Below are 22,815 nucleotides of genomic sequence, written 5' to 3'. Positions count from 1 at the left end.
ATATATTTAAGATCTGTATTCTAAGAATCCCAGATTCTTGGTATGTTGTATCATTATTTGTGGGAGACCATCTTTGCACATGACTGAGTTTCCTCCCCAGCTGGGTGTGAAGCGCTCAGTCACTTTTAATGTGGCAGAGCTTTCCCCACCCTTCTTGGGTTCCAGAGTTTGTCTGTGTGGAGGAGTGTCTCGCCACTGCCCCAAAGATCCAATCATCGCAACTGACCTTGCAACACTGCTCCCCTTGACCTTCATTGGATGGGATTTTCACCCAGAATTCTTTCATTTTTTGTTTCCCAGTTATTAAAGCCCTCTCCCTAGCATGCTCACTCTCTTGCATTTTTTCTCCCCCACTCCCCTTTTCAGTAAAACCTCACAAAATGGTGTCTCTGTCTTTAATTTAAACTCCCTGAGGATTTTCCCATGTGACCAAACTGTTCTCACCATCTGCGCTGGCCGTGGACTAAAATTATTCTTGTTTTTTTCTAAGAATTTTTAATATTTCTGCTGACTTTTTCTCATATCCAGTTCTTGTTCAGCCGTGTGTTGTTTGGAGGCTCCCAAATGGTGAGTAGAGGAAGAAAGCACTTCCCACTTATCTGATTTTTGGAATTGAATAAACAGTAATACGTCTTAATTACAAGGTGGGTGTAATTATAAATCAATATTTGTCTGTCAGAGAGTCAGAGAAGCCCAGAAATTCAGGTGTTGAGAACAAAGGATATAAGAAAACACACCAGAGCCTGGCAGCAGCAGAGATGCTGCATCACCACAAAAGGAAAGAGAAACACAGTGAACAAATTCAACACATAAACACCTTTAAAAGGCAGTCTAGACTTGGCAGATACAAATGCCCTGGGGTGAACTGGTGTTCAAAATATGCTTCATGTAAATAAAGAAATAGAGATCTAACTCTAGGAGTTTAAGCTGAATCATTTTCCTGTAGGAAATTGAGAGTTCTTTACAAAAACTTCCACTTTTTTTGTCTCAGCCAGTGCTTACTGTGTTATCTCAAGTTCACCTGAAAAATCATGATCCCAACACAATCATAGTGAATGGCAGATCCAGGGGATTCATGACAGAAACAGAGGAGAGTACAACCTGCTCTCCCTTTGCACTCTATGGTGTGAATGATCAGTTGAAAAGGACAGGAAAATTGAACAGATGGGCAGAATTCTTTTAGGGATGGACAATTATTTGGTGGCCAGTGGGGGGGCTACACAAAACTTTCCATTCACCATCTACCCATAGTGGTCTGCTACCATGACCTATGGGTAGAACACTTCAGTGATATTGGAAATCCACATGCCTACCCGAGAACTTCATCTACTCAATCCTAGGGGCATGAGAATTTAGCCTGCAGGATAAGACTCCACACAAAGGTTCAAAGCCAAATATAGTCTTAAAATAATTTGGCTTCCTTATTAACTTATTTATCAACCAATTAAATAAAATCACCCCCATTTACCACTCAGACTAGTGTATTTCTGAAGAACATTTGTAATAAATTTTTTAAAGATTTATTGGTTTGAAATTGTTCTGAACTGGTTGTAACTACTTGAAATTAATCTCTCTCTTCTTATTGTGCTGTTAGATACTGGACATAATAGAAAGTTTAACTTGAGTGAAATGTGGACACCAAGACATTCACCCAATCCACAGAATAACAAGAAATTGTTCTTTATATAAAAGTAAAAGAGATAAATACCCCTTAAGGAATTCTAACAATATGAAAAAGCAAGGGAACTAGTCACTCCAAATACCTCAGAATGCAACTAATCCCATTGATATCATAATGGAGGAAATGCCAGAAAAAGAATTTAGAAAGTTTATGTATGATTTGGATGTGATGTGTTCCCCCAAATCTTATGTTTGAGAAAATGCAAGAAGGTTCTGAGGAGAAATGATAGAGTTGTGAGAGTCTTAACCCAATCAGTGAATTAATCCCTTGATAGACATTGACTGAGTGGTAACTGCAGTGGTGGGTTTTGAGGACATGGTTTTGGGGTATGTATTTGTATCTGGCAAGTGGATCTCTCTCTCTCTCTCTCTCTCTCCCTCTCTCTCTCTCTCTCTCTCTCTCTCTCTTTCTGCCTTTTGCTCATCATGTGAACTGCTTACCTCTGCAATGATGAGTAGCCTCACCTTGAGCCCTGAGGTTGGGATCCTGCTATCTAATGATTGAGACCTCTGAATCCGTGAGCCCCCAAATCAAGTTTTCCTCCTCTAATATTGTTCTTGTTGGGTCTTTAGTTTGCAGTGGCAAAAAGCTGACTAAACCAGTTGATAATTAAATTGTTCAGTGTACTAAAATTATATCTATAAAATGAACTAAGAGATAATATACCAGAAATGAAATAACAATAAAATAATGGTAACAAATCATGACCAGAATATACAAGAAATCAGAGAGAGCATTAATAGCCCAAATCTAAGACTCTTTGTGTAGAAGGCAACAAAATACAAACTAAAGAAATGTGTAAAATTTCCAGGAAACTATATAAAAAAGTTTTCCAAACTGTAATAATGAGGTGGAAATCCAAATACAAGAGGCATTTCAAACCTCAAATAGATAAGATGAAAAAACATCCCTCCTAAAGTACATCAAAATTAACCATCTACTACACAGAATAAAAATCGAATTTTAAAAGCTGAAAGAGAAAAAATGGCAGCCCACATTTAGAGGCAAGTTGGGGTTGTTTTTAAATTCTTATATGGGTAGTATTTTTTTAAGTATTTTTTGTAGTGCTGCTTTGCAGTCATGAATTTTTTTAGTATATTCTCATGTTTGGAAGTTTTTATTTTTTACTTGATTCTAAAGGATAGTGTTGCTGTATATAGTGATCTTGGTTGGAAATTTTCTTTCAGAGATTGGATTGCCTCATTATATGCCTTCCTGGATTTAAAATGGTGTGAAGAACTAAGGGGTTATCTGTATTGGTTTAGCTCTAATGTGTCCTAATCTCTCTCTCTCTCTCTCTCTCTCTCTCTCTCTCTCCTGGGGATTGAACTCAGAGGCACTTAACCAGTGATCCATTTTTTTTGTATTTTTTTACAGACAGGGTCTCACTGAGTTGCTTAGTGCCTCCATAAGTTGCTAAGGCTGGCTTTGAAGTAGGGGCCTCCTGAGCCACTGGGATTATACATGTACCACAGTGCCTGGCTCTGACATTTTTCCTTGAAGTTTGAAAGTTCTATCCTTATTCTCTATATTAAGCATTTTGATTATGATGTGTCTTAGAGAAATTTTTGTTTTGTTATTGTATATGTTTGGTTCTATATGACTTCTACATGTCTATGTTCATCTAATACCTAAGGTTTGAATTTTTTTCTATTATTCAGCTGAAAAGTTCTTAGTACCATTAGCTTGTATCTCCATGCCCTTTTCAATTCCAATGATGTTTTTCTCTTTTGTTTTTTTAAGATATACATGACATTAGAGTATATTTTGACATATTATATGTACATGGAATATAAATTATTCTAATTAAGAACCCATTCTTTTTGTGTTATATGACATGGAGTTTCACTGATCAGATATTCATATATGAACATGGGAAAATTATGTCCAATTCATTCTACTGTCCTTCCTATTCCTATCTCCTCTCCTTCCCTTTATTTCCCTTTGTCAAGTCCACTGAACTTCTATTCTTCTTCCTTTGTTGTGTGTTTCCATCTGCATATCAGAGAGAACATTTGACTTTGCTGTTTGGGGAATTATCTTATTTTACTTAGCATGATAATCTCCAGATCCATTCATTTACCATCAAATTCACAAAGTCAAGTTTGGCCTCTTAATATTTTCCCATAATTCTTGTATATTCTGATAATGATTTTATTTCTATTTTTGTGCTTGTAAGAATTCAAGTTTATATAACCTGTCTTCAAGGTCTGAAGCTCTGTTTTCTACAAAATCTAATCTCTTGTTGATTCTTCCAAATTAATATTTATTCTATTTATTGTGTTTTTAACTTCCAGGAGTTCTGATTGAGTTTCTTTCTTAATCAATCTTTTATTGAAATGATTTTCCACCTAATATATTTTCTCTCAATCTGTTCCTTATATCTTCTTTTAATTCATTAATTGTTTTAATAATCAACATTTATTGTCTCCTTCTGGAAATTCATCCCTTTAAATATGTGTGGGTTTTTTTTATTTAGGAAATGTAAATTTGGATGGAGACTTGCTGGCATCATTCCTCGCATGTTGAGAAGTCCTAGACTTGTGCATCTGTTGAGATAAACTCCTCTTCCTCTTTGATATGGAGGATATTTTGGTGAGTAGTTATCTTTTTGTAATAACTCTTAATCTGAAGATATATCTTCGCTTTAGCAAATAAGCTCAGAAAAATTCCATTATTAATTTTAACTTTAATGCCACTTTGAAAGCAGAAAGTAAGAGTGATAGTTTTAAATTAGGCCATATGTTCACAAATATTACAAATGTAATTTCTAAAGATCTCTATTACTCTGATCCCTCCCAAAAGAATGTCTATGAACAGCAATAGAGAATAGAATGAAACAGCTACACATTCATAATTTTATATTCCATTAAAATTTAAGATGTTATACAAAATAAAGAAAATACAGAAAAATGGGAAGTCAATCAAGGAAGGTGGTGGGTAAGGGAGGAGATACAGAGGTTCAAATTGTTACAGTAAAGTTAGAGCACAAAAGAAAACTACAGTGAAATAGTTATATAGGGGATATTGTAGGTATTAATTATTATCAGTCAGTTGTTAAATAAATTATCATAGAGAAGTTAAGATTATTTGTTGATAAAGTTTTAAAAAAATAGTTATTTTATATATACATGAAAATAGAATGTATTTTGATATATTATACATATATGTAGTGTAACTTATCCTACTTAGGACCCAATTCTTCTGGTTGTACATGATGGGGAGTTTCACTGGTGGTATATTCGTATATGAACATAGGAAAGTTATATCAAATTAGAAATTTTTGAAACAGACTTTTGTATCTGTTTCAAATGTTAGAACCTACAAACTGTGAGAGAATTATTCAAATGCAACCAAACTTGTTAAATCACACATGAAGGCCAATGGAAAAGAATAGAAGACACAGAGACAAATCCATGCAGATACATCTGATTCTTGCCAAAGTTGTCAAAAAACATACATTGGAGAAAAGACAACATTTTAAACACATTTTGCTAGGAAAATTAGATATCCATATGTAGAAGAATAAAATTAGATTCTTATCTCTCACCCTGCACAAAAGTCTTGAGTTACCATTTTGAGTTAATGGATCAAAGACTTAGAAATTTTGAGTTAGTGGATCAAAGACCTAGGAATTAGACCAGACATGTTGCAACTGAGAGAATAAAATGCAAGGATTACATTGCCACATTCAGGAGGAGGCAGTGACTTCATTAATAAAACTCCAAGAACTCAAGAGATAAAACCAAGAAACCATAATTGGATGGTGTCAAATTAAAAAGCTTCTGCACAGCAAAAGAAAAAAATAGTGTGAAGATTGAATTCACATAATGTAAAAAAAAAAACTTTGCTTCTTATGCTTCTGTTTCCATTTTATTGTTACATTGTACTTCACAGTGGAATTTGTTTTTACATATTTATACATGTTTTTGTCAAATGGCAGAATATAAGAGGTTGATTTCCTGGCTGCTCCAAGAAATGAAACCAGGAAAGCAGACAAGAAGCTTCTCAGCAAGGTAGGACAACAACAACAGCACAAAGGGTGGGAGGAGTGGGGATTGACTGGAATTTAAATCTGGACATTCAATGCAGATCAAGAACCCAGGAGGTTGGCTATAATAAAATAAAATAAAAATACCCAGCATTCCAGCCACTGCCATAGCTGGGCAAGAAGAAGCAGCCAGATCAGACACACCATGTGCAAAGTGAAAGGAAAAAGTGCCTACATTTTAGAGGGGTGAGGCATGTCTGGGTATAAAGCATTTAGAGATCAAGAACATTGCCCCACTAAACTGAAAGGTGTGATGCACAATATTCTTGTGCAGGAAAGAAGCCCCCATCTTTCCTGGCAGCATGTAGAGGAAAGAAGAAGGAAACAATTTGCTGCCTCAGTACAGGAGCTGCCAGCTGCAGGAGCCAGTTCTTAGCTAACATGAGTTTGGCCCGAAATACAGGCCCATTAAACACAAACTACACAACAAAGAGTGTGCTTAAGTGACTGGGAGAAAATCACACATGGAGAGAGATTTACACAGAGGACAACTGGTTGTGGAAACCAACTTGGTTCTACCCCTCCCCCTACAATCTGGTTGCTTGCAGAACTGGCTGAGAGACACATGTCTGGCCAGAAATTCAGAAGGGCAGGGGCAAGAGTGATTGAGTTTGGAGACTTAACCCAAGACAGGAAAATGTGTTGTCTGAAGGTGACATACTGCACTAAGAATTTGCTCCTCCTCCACAGAAGCGGAATCCAGGGGAGTTCCCTGGAGTACATTCTTCCAGTGTACACCAGCAATGGCTGGGCCCTGGAGGTGTACTGTTTTTAAATAGCCAGACCAATTGGCATTCAGTGAAGAGCCTTGAGTCTGCTTAAGTTTAAACCTTCCCTCCAGTCATTCCACCTATGGGATTACCTCTCTCACTCCAGCAATCCTAAAGGTGGACCATCATGCTCCAGATGACCACCTAAAACTGCTGAGAAAAGAAACTGAGAATATTTTGAAGTTTAATGTAAAGAATTAATTAACTTTTCATTGAAATTTTTTTCTTTTTGTTTTCTTCAATTCTTTTTTCAGTTTAATTGTGATTCATAGATATTTATATATGCTCATATTTGTTTTTCCCCCTCTTTTCTAGCATTTTGAAGCCAGTTATATTTTATGGTTCAGTTTTTTGAGGACTAGGATGTTTGATTAGTATATTAGGTTTGCTTTATATTCTTTTATTTGTATTTGTTATTTTTTTAAATTTTTACTCTATCCGTATTTTTTCTCTTACGAAGGAAACCCCTTGATTCTCTTTCTCTATTTTCTTCCACTATCAGCCAATCAGCATTGTTTTCACTCTTTATTTTTTTACTTCTATCTTCTCTCCTCCTCCTTCATAATCAAAACATCCTATATCACTCTGTTCTCTCCCTGTCCACCATTTGAAATTGTAAATCCTTTTGGAATCTTGCTGTTTTTATTGTAGACAAAACTGATCATATGATTTCTGTCTATTGGTAATTGTTATTATTTGTTTCCCACTAAGCAGTGATATACTGTAAATGTTCAGGGACACCAGAAGTCCGCAGAGTTGAAACTCCACTACCTCAAATCCATACTGTTAGATGGGTAGGTGCACAAACAAAATGAAAAGACAAGGTAGCAAATCACACCACACAAACCAAGATACTCCAATAACAGAAACCATTCCACACCACAGTGAAAGAAATTCCAGAGAAGGAGTTTAGAATCTACATAGCTAAACTGATCTGCAAAGTGAAGGATGATATAAGGAGAGAAATCAGAGAGAAAATGCAAAAAAGTGAAATATCACTTCAATAAGGAGATAGAAATTCTAAAATAAAAAGTAGAAACATGTGAAATGAAGGAATCCACAAACCAAATTAAATATTCATTGGAAAACATTACAATCAGACTAGATCACTTGGAAGATGGAGTTTCAGGCAACAAAGGCAACACATAATATTGAAAACAAAGTTGACCATGAAGAAAAGATGTTAAAAGACCACAAACAGAACTTACAAGAAATATGGGATAATCTGAATAGACCAAATTTAACACCTATTAAGGTAAATGAAGGCTTGGAGATACAAACCAAAGGAATGCACAGACTTTTCACTGAAATAACATCAGAAATTTTCCAAAAGCTAAAAAATTAAAAGGAAAAATCAAATACAGGAGGCTTACAGGACCCCAATATACAAAATTAAAACAGCCCCACACAAAGACACATGATTATGAAGATACCTACCATATGAAATAAAGATCGAATTTTAAAGGCTGTCAGAGAAAAATTAAAGGTAACACTTAGAAGAAAACCAATCCAGATCTCAGCTGATCTCTCAACCCAGACCCTTAAAGCTAGTAGGTCCTGGATTAATATATAACAAGCTCTGATAAAAATGGATGCCAGCCAAGAATACTATGCCCCAAAACACTAAGCAATTAAGCTTCAGAATTGATTTTGGAATTAAAAAACCTTCCATTATAAACAAAAGTTAAAGGAATTCACAACTAGAAAGCCTGCACTACAAAACATACTAAATAAGAGAGGTCATGAAGAAGAAATCAAAAATAAAAAATGAAAACCAGCAAATAGAGGAAGTACACTAAAAGAACAGTGAATCAATGGAGAAACTAATTCAAAGTCAAAAGCAGAAATAAATCAACATCGCAGATAGTAAAAATCACTTCTCAATAATAGCAATGAATGTTAATGGCCTAAACTCATCAATCAAAAGACAGACTGGCAGATTGGATTAAAAAACAAGACCCAAAAATGTGCTGTCTCCACAATACTCATATAATATGGAAATACGTCCACAAACTGAATATAAAAACATGGGAAAAAACACATCATACACACAAATCTCATGACAAGAAGGAGTTTAGATGCTCAAAAGAGATAAAGTGAACTTTGCCTAACTTAATTAGAAGGGACAAAGAAGAACACTTCATACAGCTTAAAGGAATTATACATCAACAAGATATAATAATAATAAATATTTTTGCTTCAAATAATGGAACATCAATGTACATCGAAAAAAACATTGTCAATGTTAAGAATGAAATAGAATAAAACATAATAATACTGTGAGACTTTAACACATCTCTCTCACCACTGGATATCATCAAAATAAAAACTAAATAAAAAAGCTATAGAAATACAATCTAAAATTTAGATTTAACAGACATATATAAAATATTTCATCCATCAAAGGCTGAATCACTTTTTACCTCAGCAGAACACAGATCCTTCTCTAAAATAGACCATTTTATAGGTCATACAGAAACTGTTAGCAAATACAAAAAACAAAGATGATCCTTTGCATAAAATAAAATTATAAATTAATGATAAATTAAAAATAGAAGCTACTGAAGCACATGGAGACAAGATAATATGTTATTGAATGACAAACAGATAGCAGAAGAAATCAGGGATAAAATTTTAAAATACAGGTAAATGAGAATAGTGAAACAACCTATCAAAATCTCCAGGACACTATGAAAGCAGTCCTAATAATCCTCATTCCTTAAAAATAGAAAGTCAACAAATAAATAACATAACATTATATCTCAAAGCCCTACAATAAATCAACATTAGAAGAAAAGAAATAATTAAAATCAGAGCTGAAATCAATGAAATCAAAACAAAAAATCCAAAAAATCAACAGAAGGGAAAACTTTGTCCTTTGGGGAAAAAAAATCGATTATATTGATGAACCCTTAGCCAAGCTAATAAATAGAAAGAGAGAGAAAACTCAAATTACTAAAATTCTTAATGAAAAAGGAAATGTCACAACAGACACTACTGAAATACAGATGATAACCAGAAACTATTAAATTTATACTCTAATAAAATAGCAAATCTTAATGACATTGACAATTTTCTAGAGATATATAACCTACAAAAACTGCATCAGGAGGACATACAAAATTTAAATGAATCAATTTCAAGTAATGAAATTGAAGATGCCATAAAAACTATCAAGAAAGAAAAGCTCAGGACCATATGGTTTCTCAGATGAAGTCTACCAGACCTTCAAAGAAATCACACCTATTCTCTTCAAATTATGCCACAAAATAGAAATGAAGGGAAATCTTCCACACTCATTCTATAATCCTGATACCAAAACCAGACAAAGACCCATCAAGTAAAGAAAATATCAGACCATTATCCCTAATGAATTTAGATGAAAAAATTCTTAAGAAAATACTGGCAAATCACAAAAAAAATATTAATGAGACTCTGTGCCTAATAGAAGAAAAAGTAGGCTCAAATCTTCATCATGTCAGCTTAGGATCTAACTTCTTTAACAAGATTCCTAAAGCACAAGAAGTAAAATCAAGAATACCATAAGTGGGGTGAATTTAAACCAGAAAGCTTCTTCTCAGGAATGGAAACATTCAATTACATGAAGAGAGAGCCTAGAGAATGGAAGAAATCTTTGAAATCTGTGTCACCAGCACCTCAGAGAGAGCATTAATCTCTGGGATATATATAAGAACCCAAAAAACTTAACACCAAAAAAAAAGTAACCCAATCAATAAATGAGCTAAGGAACTAAACATACACTTCACAGAAGTCAAAATACAGTCAATCATCAAATATATGTAAAACGTTCACCATCACTAGCAATTAGAGAAATGCAAATCAAAACTACTTTAAGATTTATCTCACACCAGACAGAATGGCAATTGTGAAGAATAAAAACAAGGATAGAAGTTTGCAAGGATATGGGGGGGAACATTGCTGATGGGAATGCAAATCAGTGCAACCACTCTGGAAAGCAATATGAAGATTCTCAGAAAACTTTGAAGGGAACCACCATTTGAACCATCTATCCCACCTCTCAGTTCATACCCAAAGGACTTAAAACAAGTGTATTGCAGTGATGCAGCTACATCAAACTTTTATAGCAGCCTAATAGCACAATTTGGAACCAAATGGTCCCCTTCAACAGATGAATGAATAAAAATATGTAAGATATATATAGATATATATATATATATATATATATATATATATGAATGAAAGAAATTATGTCATTTACCAGTGAGTGGATGGAGCTGGAGAATATCATGCTAAGTGAAATAAGCCAATCCCCAATAACCAAAAGCTAGAGGTTTGCTCTACTTTGTGGATGAGAATTCACTACAGAGGTGGTGGGTAGGGAAGAATCGATTTAGTTAAGATAGAGGGGAGTGAAGGAAGGAGGGGGGTATGGGGGGTAAAAAGTTTAGAAGAATGAATCAGAAATTATTAACCTATGTACATATATAACTATACAACTGGTGTGGTTCCCCATTATGTACAAGAAGAATGAGAAATTATACTCCAATTTATACAATGTATCAAAGTGCATTCTCTCTCATGTATAACTAATTAAAACAAATAAAAAATTTGAAAAGATAGAGCACCATGATAAAGTGAGGTTTATCACAGGAATTCAAATTTGTTTGAATACATGGAAATCAATAAACATAATTAATCACATCAATAAACTTAGAAACAAGAATCACATGATTATCTCAATAGATACAGAAAAAGCATTTGACAAAATGTAGCATCCACTCATTTTCAAAACAATAGAAGAACTAGGGATAGTAAGAACATACATTGACATTGTAAAAGTTATCTATGCTAAACCCAAGGCCAACATCATTCTAAATGGAGAGAAATTGAAAGCATTTCCTCTAAGAACTGGAACAAGACAGGGATGCCCCCTTTCACCACTTTTATCCAACATCATCCTGGAAACTATATCCAGAGCAATTAGACACAAGAAAGACATTAAAAGGGTACAAATAGAAAAAGAAGAACCAAATTATGACTGTGTAGTGATGACATAATTCCAGATTTAGGAGACCCAAAACACTCCACCAGAAAACTTCTAGAGCTAGTAAATGAATTCAGCAATGTAGCAAGATATAAAATTAACACCCATAAGTCAAGTGGGTTCCTATACATCAATGATGAATCAACTGAAACATAAAATTATCCAATTCATATTAGCCTCAAAAAAATATTTAGGAGGGGCTAGGGTTGTGGCTCAGTGGTAGAGCGCTCACCTTGCACGTATAAGAACCTTGGTTCAATCCTTAGCAGCACATAAAAATAAATAAGTGAAATAAAGGTATTGTGTCCAACTACAACTAAAAAATAAAAATATTTTTTAAAATTTAGGAATCAATCGAACAAAGAGCCAAAACACTTCTTAAATGAAACTACAGGACACTAAAGAAAGAAGTTGAAGAAGGCATTAGAAGATGGGAAACACTTTCGTATTCTTGGCTTAATAGAATAGAATTATTCTGTCAAAATGGTCATACTAACAAAAAAATAAAAAATAAAGATATGTGTCCACCTAAAACTATAAAATTAATATAAATTGAATCCCACTTATATTAGGGTCCAATGACATTCTTCATGCAATAGAGACAACAGTAATGACATTAATTTGAAAAAAAATAGAGCTCTAGAATACCAAAGACATTCTCAGCAAGATAAGTGAAGCAAGAAGCATCATATTATCAGACATTAAATTATACTACAGAGCTATAGCATAGTATCGACACCAAGATAGTCATGAAGACCAGTGGTACAAAATAGAAGATGCAGAGACAAACACACATAAAAACAGTTATCTCATACTATACAAAGGTGCCAAAAACATTCATTGGAAAAAAGTTTGCCTCTCAGTGCTGGGAAAACTGAAAATCCATATGTAATAAAATGAAATTATACCCCTGCATCTTCTAGAAGGAAAATGTAGGTCCAAATCTTTATCATGTGAGCTTAGGAACCAAATCCCTCAACTAGACTACTAAAGCACAAGAAGTAAAATCAAGAATCAACAAATGGGATTGTATCAAACTAAACAATTCTTCACAGAAAAGGGAACAATCAATAACATGAAGGGAGACTCTATACAGTGGGAGAAAAATCTTTGTCACCTGCACCTCAGGTACAGCATTAATCTCCAGGATATATAAAAGAACTCAAAAAACTTAACACCAGAGAAAAAATAAATAAATAACCCAGTCAATAAATGTGCTGCAGAAGTGAACAGACACTTGACAGAAGAAGAAATATGAATGCTCAAAAAATATATGAAAAAGAGTACAACATCTCTAGCAATTAAAAAGATGCAAAATGCGCTGGTGTGGCTCAAGTGTTTGCACGCTCGCCTGGCATGCGCAGGGCACTGGTTCGATCCTCAACACCACATAAAAATAAAAAAATAAAGATATGTGTCCACCTAAAACTATAAAATAAATATTTTTTAAAAAGATGCAAAACAAAACTACACTGAGATTTTATCTTACTCTAGTCACATTGGCAATTATCAAGAATACAAGTAACAGTAAATGTTGGCAAGGATATGGGGATAAAGGTACACTCATACATTGCTGGTAGGACTGAAAATTGGTGCCACCACTCTGCACAGCAGTATAGAAAATTTCTCCAAAATCTTGGAATGGAACCACCATTTGACTCAGTTATCCCACTCCTTGGCATATATTCAAAGGACTTAAAATCAGCATGCTATGGAGACATGGCCACATCAATTTTCAAAGCAGCTCAATTTACAATAGCTCAGCTATGGAACCACCCTGGGTGCCCTTTAATAGATGAATGCACAAAGAAAATGTGGTACATATAAAAAATGAAATATTACTCTTACATAAAGAAGAATAAAATTATGGCAATTGCTGGTAAATGGATGGAACTGGGGACCACCTTGCTAAGTGAAATATGACAGTTCTGAAAGAACCAAAGGCCAAATTCTCTGTCTGATATGTGGATGGTGATACATTGGTGGTGGGGAGGGAGGAGTGGAGGTTCACTGGATTAGACAAGGATAAATGGAGGGAACAGGGATAGATGGGAATGTGAAAGGCAGTAGAATGAACCAGACACACTTTTTCTATGTGCATATATGAATACACTACATGTGTAACTCCACATCATGTACAACCACAAAAAAATGATAGTTGTACTCCATGTATGTATGATATGTCAAAATACATTCTACTGTCACATATAACTAAAAAGAGCAAATAAAAACATGCTCATGCATCCATAAAACATACGTATAATTGGGTCAATTTTACTGGCTAATACCTTCCTTCCTCTTTACCATAGGTCCCTTTCCTTTATTGTACTATCTGCCTTCTATTTTGATATTTCCCCTGCATTTTTCTTTTTTCTGTCTTTATCCTCCACACCTGAGAGAAAACATGACACTTGATTTTCTGAGGTCGCATATTTAACATAGCATGATGTTTCCCAGTTGCATCCATTTACCAAAAAATGACATAATTTTATTCTTTATGAGTTGAGTGAAGCTCCATTGTGTATATAAATCACATTTTCTTTATGCACTCATCTGTTGATGGATACTAGACTGGTTTAATAACTTGGCTATTGTGAATTTCATGGCAATGAATACTGGTATGCATGTGTCATGTAGAATACTAGTTTTAGTAATTTTGGGTAAATCCAATGACTTGTGAGAGCTGGATCATATGGTGGTTTCATTCCTAATTTTTGAAGAATCTCCATACTAATTTCCATAGTCATTGTACCAATTTGCAGACCCAATAACAATGTATAAATGCACCCATTCAAAGAAATAATTTCCAATGCTTATCATTATTTTCATTCTTGATATTTGCATTTTGAATTGGACTAAGATGAAATTTATTTGATTTTTTTTGATGTTCATTTCCCTGATATCTAAAGATGTACAAAAATTTAAAAATATTTGTTGACTATCATTTGTATTTTTATCTTGAGAAATATTTGTTTTATCACTGGCCATTTAGTCACTGTTTTTTGTTTTGTTTTGTTTTGTTGGTTGTTTTTGTTGTTTTCTAAGCTTTTTATACATTCTGGATTTTGTCCCCTGTTAGAAGATGTAGCAAGGATTTTCTCCCATTCTGTGGGCTCTTTATTCATCTTAAATTGTTTATTTTGCTATTCAGATGCTTTTTAATTGGATATAATCCTACCTATTGTTTTTTGGTTTTATTTAATGAGCTTCATGAATCTTATTAAGAAAATCTTTGCCAATATCAATAGATTGAATGTTAACCATAGGTTTCCATCTGTCATCTGCACAATTTTTGGTCTAATTCTAGGGTCTTTGATCCATTTTGAGTTGAATTTTGTGCAGGGTAAAGAATAGAGATCTAGTTTTATTCATTCTTCAAATGTTGGGTTTTGTTGTTGATTAAGTGTTTGTTTTGGTCAGGGGGAATAATAGAGATTTTACTTAGGCATGATCTACCACTGAACATACTATCATTTTTTATTTTCTTTTGAGACAGGGTCTCACTAAGGTGCCCAGGCTGACCTATAACTTTTGACTATCCTATTTCAGACTAATAAATCACTGAGATTATAGACATGCATTACTGCACCCAGCCTATTTCTAAGGATTGTTTTTTTTCATTTTGCTTTGTTTTTGAGCCTATAGCAAATAGATTTGTTTTCCTGATCTCTTTTAACAAAGTCATTATTAGTGTTTAGAAAAGTTATTAATTTTTAAAATGCTGACTTATTTCCCAGTAACTTCACTGAATTATTTTATTAATAGAAGTTTTTGAATCTTCCAATTAGAGTATTATATTATATTCATACAGTGAAAATTCGACTACTTCCTTTCCTGTGTGCATTCCTTTTATTTCCTCCTGTTGCTTAACTGACCTGGATAGTTTCAAGAGCTATATCAAATAGAAGTTATGGGAATGGCCATCGTTGCCTTGTTCTTTATTTTAGAGAAAATGCTTTGTATTTTTCTCCATTCAGTATGATTTTTGCATTTGGATTATTCATATATAGGCTTTGTGGTGTTGAGGTAAATTTCTTCTATCAATACTTTAGTGTTTTATCATGAATGGGTGCTGAATTTTGACAAAGATTGCTCTGCATCTATTGAGTTGACTGTCCTTAATTCTCTGTGGTAGATAACATTTATTGATTTGACTATATGAACAATCATTTTATTCCTGGAATGAAGTCAACTTGTTCATGAGTACAATCTTCTGAATGTGTTGTTGAATTCAATTTGCTAATATATTTTGAAGATTATTTTCTCTACGTTTATCTGAGATATTTCTCTATATTTTTCATTCCTTTGTGTGTTGTTCTTTGGTTTTGTTATCAGGATGACATTTACTTCATAGAATAAACTTGGTTGTTTCACCAATTTCTACTTTATAAAATAATTTGAGGACCTAGGCGTTCTTTCTTTTTAAAAAAATCTAGTAGAATTCATCTGAATTCCCTTCTGGTCCTGAATTTTTCTTTGTTGGAAAGATTTTTACCACTGCCTCATACCTTTAGTTGTTATTGATCTGTTTGGGTTTTATATATGCTCTTGATTCAGTATTGTGGCAGTTTATATGTGTCTAGAAATGTATTTATTTTTTCTAGATCTTTCAATTTCTTGAAGTATAAGTTTTCAAAATTGTACCTAAAGATCCTCTGGATTTATGTGACATCTTTGGTAATATCTTCTTTTTCCATCTAATTTTATTAATTTGGTGTCTATTTTTTTTACTTTGGCTAGCTTGGCTAAGGGTTTGTCATATTGTTTATCTTTTCAAAGAATCAATGATTAATTTCATTGATGCTTTTTACTTTTTATTTTTATTGGCTCTGATATTATTTCCTTTCTTCTTTGGGTTTTGCAGTGGGTTTATCCTTGTTTTTCCAGTACTGTGGGATGCATCATTGGATTGTTTGGGATCTTTCAGATTTTCTCTTTTAGGCACTTAGAGCTATAAGATTTCCTCTTAGAACTGCCTTCATAATGTCCTAGATGATCTGATATTCTGTATATCTATTCTCATTTCATTCTAGGAATCTTTAAATTTCCTCCTGGATTTCTTATATGACCCATTTATCATTTGACAATGTAGTATTTAATATCTATGTGTTTCTGTATTTTTCTTGGTGTTTATTTCTAATTTTATTCTACTGTGATCTAATAAGATGAAGTAATCATATTCATTTTTTTATCTTATAAGAGTGACTCTGTGGCCTAAATTATGGACTATTTTAGAAAAAGTACATTGAGAACTTGAGGAAAGAATTAATTTGGGTATTGTTGAGTGAAATAGTCTATTGATGTCTGGTAGGTCCATTCTACTTATATGATATTTTTTAGTTCTAAAGAGGCTTTGCTGAGTTGATGTCCAAATGATCTATCTATTGGAGAGAGAGGTGTGTTGAAATCACCCAGTATATTTTTTATATTAGGGTCTCTCTTATTCTTGAAGTCTAGTAGTGTCTGTTTTTTATAGTGAGATGTACTAGAATTTGTGGCATAAATATTTATTATCATTATATCTTATTATTGGATTAATTTGACCTGTATGAAGTAACCTTCTTTCTCTTCTATAATTTTTGCTTGAAGTCTGATTTGTTGGATATAAGCATTACTACTTCAACTTGTTTGGGAGCTCAATTTGAATGGAATATACTCTTTCATCTTTTCTCTTTAAGCATATTGCTGTCTTTTCCTATAAAATGAGTCTCTTGCCAACAACATATAGATGGGTCTTGTCTTGTAAACCATCCTGCCAATATATGTCTTTTACTTAGAAAGTTGAGATCTCTTACATTCAATGATATTATACGGAGATTTTTGTTAACCTCTGCCATTTTTTCTAATGTGCAATTTGATCTCACTTCTCATTTTCTTAATTGTTCTTTAAATGAGATTTGTCCATTTGTGAGCTCTTGAGTTTGTTTCTGATTTCTTCTTTGTGTACTATTTAAGAATTTTTGCAGTTCTCTCTAGGTAGTTATGAATTATTTTCTGCTTATCTTGAAAGATTTTAATTTTAAAAAAAATCTGAATAATAGCTTTCTTAGGACATAACAATCTTGGTGAACAGGTATTTTATTTGAAATTTTCAAAGTCATTCTAGATATTAGCTTTTATGCTAAGAAATTGAAAGTGACCTGATGTTTTTCTCTTGAGGATTTGAAAATTCTACTCTTTCTTTGTATTTTAGGCCTTTTAATTATAACATGTTGTGGAGAGATTCTATTTTGATCCTGTCTATTTGGGGTTATAAATGTCCAACTCATTTCCACAATTTAGAAATTTTTCTGTCAATGTTTTCCTTAAGAGTTTCTCCATGTCATTAGCTTTCATCTCAAAACACTCCCCAATTCAAATAAGTCTTAAATTTGTTCTCTTAATGTCTCAGAATTCTTGTACATTCTATTCATGGTTCCATTTTATTTTCCCTAAATCTATGTTTGAGGCCAGACACTTTCTCTTCCAGCTCTGAGATTCTGTCATCTACATAGTCAACTCCATTGAGGAGACTTTCATCTGAATGTTTTATATGATTTATGGTGCCTTTCATTTCTAAGATTTCAGTTTGGTTCTTTTTAAATATCTCTATCTCTTTGCCAAATTTATCATTCATGTCTTCTACTGCTTTCCTTAATTCATTCAGTTATTTTTCTGTGTTCTTGCATAATTCATTGATCATTTTTATAATTATTCTTTTGAATTATTTGCCTGGTATTTTGTTCACTTCAATGTCTTTGGGATCATTTTCTGGTTAATTATGAATGCTAACAGTGTCTTGTTATCCTGTATTTTTAAATATTTCTTGTAATCCTGTGTTGGATTTTTGCATCTATTAAAATAGACTTCTCTTATGCTCTTATGTGTTTGCCTTTTTAAAGCACAGCATTCTCCTGAAAAAGGGTTCTGTAATATCAGGTTGTTGTGAATTTTTCCATGTGCTTCCAGAGTTTTGTAGTAGAATATCCCTACTAGTTCTATAGTGGTGTAATTTGTGTACTTTTATATGGTGTGCATTGTGTCGTGGCTTGAGAATAGCACTTTTCTATAGGCCTCACAAGAGGAAGATTCTTCTATAGTTGGCAATGGTGTTGTATACAGCAGGGTACATGGGTTACACCTTCATGATTTTTTTTCTAGATTTAACAACTCTGTGTATTCTAAAAAGGTATGGGAAAATTAAATGGAGGCCCTTTGGAGGTGTGGCATCCACAGTCTTTTTTATTTCTCTGCAGATATTTAAGAGTGAGACCTAGGTCCCTGTCCCCCAGCCATTTGTACTTAGGACCTAATTATCAGATCAAGGGTTTCACTCTGTTATTCTTTATATTAAAGTACTATTAAAGTAAAGAGCCAGTATTATCTGTGCCATCCATCCTACTAATAACCACAACAGAAATCATAGCAGACTTGGAAATTATGTAAACTAAGTAATTCTAAAATGTGATAATAATACATTTTATTAAAAGGAAATAAAATTGAGTAAGAAGAAAGCTGGGAATAATCAGTACATGAACAGAGCAAAGAAAGAGAGATAGCATGTGAGGACTAAAAAGGTGGAAAAGAAAAACTGAAAAGAAAGAGCAAAACAAATAACATACTATAGAGCAAGAGCATTTGGATATTAGATGGACAAGAAAGCAAAGAGTAACAATGAAACAAAAACAAAAAAGACCAAATGAAACAAGTAAAAACCTTAATCCTCAAAAAAATAAAACAATGCAAAATAACAAATAGATATTTTTTTAAAAAATGATAAACATGAAAAAGGAAAAAGAAGCAAATATGCATATCTGTGTATGTTCACAAACTTATTGGCCAATGCAGAAATAACACACACACACACACACACACATCCTCATGAAACTTGAAGAAATATTCTCTGTGGAGAGGGTCAAAATTTGACAAGGATAGATGTTCTCTGCCTATGACAGACTGACCTTCTTTCCATTACTTCCTGAACTATATCCCCCTTACAAAAAGCAAGGAATACATAAAATCTTCCTTTTTGTGTTACTCACCAAGCTGCCAGCTAGATTGTCTTGGAACAAAATCTGGGTGAAATAGCTCTAATCGTCTCTTCTCACCAGTATAAGGTAGAACCAAATTGAGAGAGAGAGAATACTGTCAGTGGCATTTTGTCTGGATAGATTAGGTCAATGCTTTCCCAGGGTGGATATGACATAGAATTTAAAATAGGAAGTGATTGGAGTTTATCTCTGCTCCAAACTCTGAGGTTTGCCTGGTAGTACTGTTAGGGGACAGACAGATGAAAATGGTGGGAACTTGAGGTTAAGAGAATATTTCTATAAAAAGGCCCACTGTGCTCACCCTGACTTGCTTTCTTTTCCAAAAGGCAATTTATCTGTAGCACTATCTGGCCTAAGTGGACAGGATATGTCACATTCCTCAGCAAACTACCTGTTAACTGCAGGAGAAATGCAGTCCCAAGATGATGTCAATGTGAGGAACCCAAGTTACCCTGAAGAGGGAGACTTTTGTGACCAAATTCTGAAACCCTAAAGATAAGGATACTTTCTTCTAACCCTAAAATCTGTAAGAATGTATTATAAGTATCCAATTAGAGTTTCAATGACTATGTTAAATAAAAGTGATGAAATAAGACATCCCTGTCCTGTTCCAGTTTTCAGGGTGAATGCTTTGAATTTTTCTCCATTTAGATGATGTTTGCCTTGGGCTTAGCATAGATAGCTTTTACAATGTTGAGATACCTTCCTATTATCCCTAGTTTTTCCAGTGTTTTGAATATAAAGTGGTGCTATATTTTGTCAAATGCTTTTTGTGCATCTATTGAGATGATCATATAATTCTTATCTTTAAGTTTATTGATGTGATGAATTACTTTTATTGATTTCCATATGTTGGACCAACCTTGCATCCCTGGGATGAATCCCACTTGATTGTGCTGCACTATCTTTTTACTATGCTTTTGTATTCAAATTTGCAAGAATTGTATGAGATTTTTTGCATCTATGTTTATTAGAGATACTGGTATGAAGTTTTCTTTATTTGATATGTCTATCTCATTTTGGAATCAGGGTAATATTGGCCTCATAGAATGAGTTTGGAAGTGTTTTTTTTTCTTTTTTCTATTTCATGGAATATTTTGAGGAGTATTGGTATTAGCTCTTCTTTGAAGGTCTTTTAGAACTCAGCTGTGAATCCAAATGGTCTTGGGCTTTTCTTGTTAGTAGACTTTTGATGGCATCTTCTATTTCATTGCTCAAAATTGATTAATTTAAATTGTGTACATCATCCTAGTTCAGTTTGTGTGAATCATATGACTAGAAATTTGTCAACATCTTTGATAATTTCTGTTTTATTGGACTACAAATTTTCAAAATAATTTCTAATTATCTTTTGTACTTCTGTAGTGCTCATCATGATATTTCCTTTTCCATCAAAGATTTTAGTAATTTTAGTTTTCTCTATCTTTCTCTTCATTAGCATGGCTAAGAGTTTATCAATTTTATTTATTTTTTCAAAGAACCAACTACTTATTTTGTCAATTTTTTCAATTATTTATTTGTTTCAATTTCATTGATTTCAGCTCTGATTTTAAAATTTTCCTGTTTTCTATTACTTCTGGTGTTGATTTGTTCTTCATTTTCTAGGGCTTTGAGATGCAGTGTCAGCTCATTCATTTGTTGACTTTTTCTTCTTTGAAGAAATGAACTCCATGCAATCAACTTTCCTCTCAGTACTGCCTTCATAGTATAACAGAGATTTAGATATGTTGTACTAGTGTTCTCATTTACCTCTAAGAATTTTTAAATTTCCTCTCTGATGTCTTCTGCAATCCATTGTTCATTCAATAGCATATTATTTAGTCTCCAGGTGTTTGAGTAGCATCCATTTTTTTAATTTTATCATTGATTTCTAATTTCATTCCACTATAATCTGATAGAATGCAGGGTAGTATTGTGCTGTGGTCTATTTGGCTCTTGAAGTTGTTTTATGAATGTAGATGTACTATTTTGGGGGGAATATATATTTATAATTGTTAGGTCTTGTTCATGTATGATTTCATTAAGAAGTATGAAATATCCTTTTTTATTCATTTTCATTAACTTTAGCTTGAAGTCTACTTTATTGGATATGAAATATCCTTTTTTAATTCATTTTCATTAACTTTGGCTTGAAGTCTACTTTATTGGATATGAGGGTGGAAACCCCTGCTTGCTTACACAGTCCATGTGAGTGCTATATTTTTTCCCAAATTTTCACCTTAAGTCCATGGATGTCTTTTGCTATGAGATGCATCTCTGGAAGGCAGAATATTGTTGGACCTTTAAAAAGTACAATGTGGAAATTTACTTAACAATTGGACAGATGAAAAAAATTAAAGGGGTACGGATAGGAAAAGAATAACTCAAATTAGCACTGTGACATGAATCTATACTTAGAATCCAAAAATTTCCACCAGAAAACTTTTAGAACTAATAAATGAATTAATAAAAGTAGCAGGAAATAAAATCAACACACATAAATCAAATGCATTTCTGTACATCAGTGATGAAACATCTGAAAGAGAAATTTAGAACTGTCACATTTACATAGCCATGGAAAAAAGTTAAAATACTTGGGAATCAATGAAAGAGATGAATGAACTCTACAATAAAAACTGCAGAATGCTACAGAAAGAAATTAAAGGAGACCTTAGAAAATAGAAAGATCTCCCTTGTTCTAGGATAAGCAAAGTTAATATTATCAAAATGACTGTACCACCAAAAGCACTATACAGATTTAATGCAATTCCAATCAAAATCCCAATGACATCCTCATAGAAATAGAAAAGGCAATCATGAAATTCATCTGTAAAAATAAGAGACCCAATTAGCCAAAGCAATATTTAGCAGAAAGACTGAAGCAGGTGGCATCACAATACCAGACCTTAAACTATACTACAGAGCAATAGTAGCAAAAAGTGGTATTGACAGTAAACTATACTTGTAGACAAATGGTACAGACTAGAGGACAAAGAGACAAACCCATGTAAATACAGTTATCTCATACCAAAGGCATGATTTGGAGAAAGGGTTGCCTCTTTAACAAACGGTGCTGGGAAAACTGGAAATCCATATGAAGTAAAATAAAATTGAGCCCCTATCACTCACCATGCACAATACTTATCTCAAAGTGGATCAAGGACCTAGGAATTAGACCAGAGATACTACCTAATAAAAGAAAAAGTAGGCTCAAATCTTCATCATCTTGGATTAGGCCCTCATTTACTTAACAAGACTCCAAAAGCACAAGAAGTAAA

At 33.4% G+C, this 22,815-nt stretch overlaps 1 protein-coding gene and 1 long non-coding RNA gene across 2 annotated transcripts in view; one reads left to right on the top strand and one right to left on the bottom strand.

Moving 5' to 3' along the window:
• The window catches only part of LOC107135943 (solute carrier family 22 member 9-like), a 47,989-nt gene that overhangs the window by 17,132 nt on the left and 8,042 nt on the right, over positions 1-22,815 (bottom strand). The gene's annotated exons all lie outside the window — the stretch shown is intronic.
• LOC125612144 lies at positions 11,763-22,731 on the top strand. Its single transcript, XR_007342475.1, has 2 exons — positions 11,763-12,378; positions 22,588-22,731. It is a non-coding gene; the product is annotated as an uncharacterized LOC125612144 (long non-coding RNA).

The sequence above is a fragment of the Marmota marmota genome, unplaced genomic scaffold (assembly GCF_001458135.2).
Source record: "Marmota marmota marmota unplaced genomic scaffold, marMar, whole genome shotgun sequence".
Lineage (NCBI taxonomy): Eukaryota > Metazoa > Chordata > Mammalia > Rodentia > Sciuridae > Marmota > Marmota marmota.
This window is presented reverse-complemented; position numbering and strand designations above follow the sequence as displayed.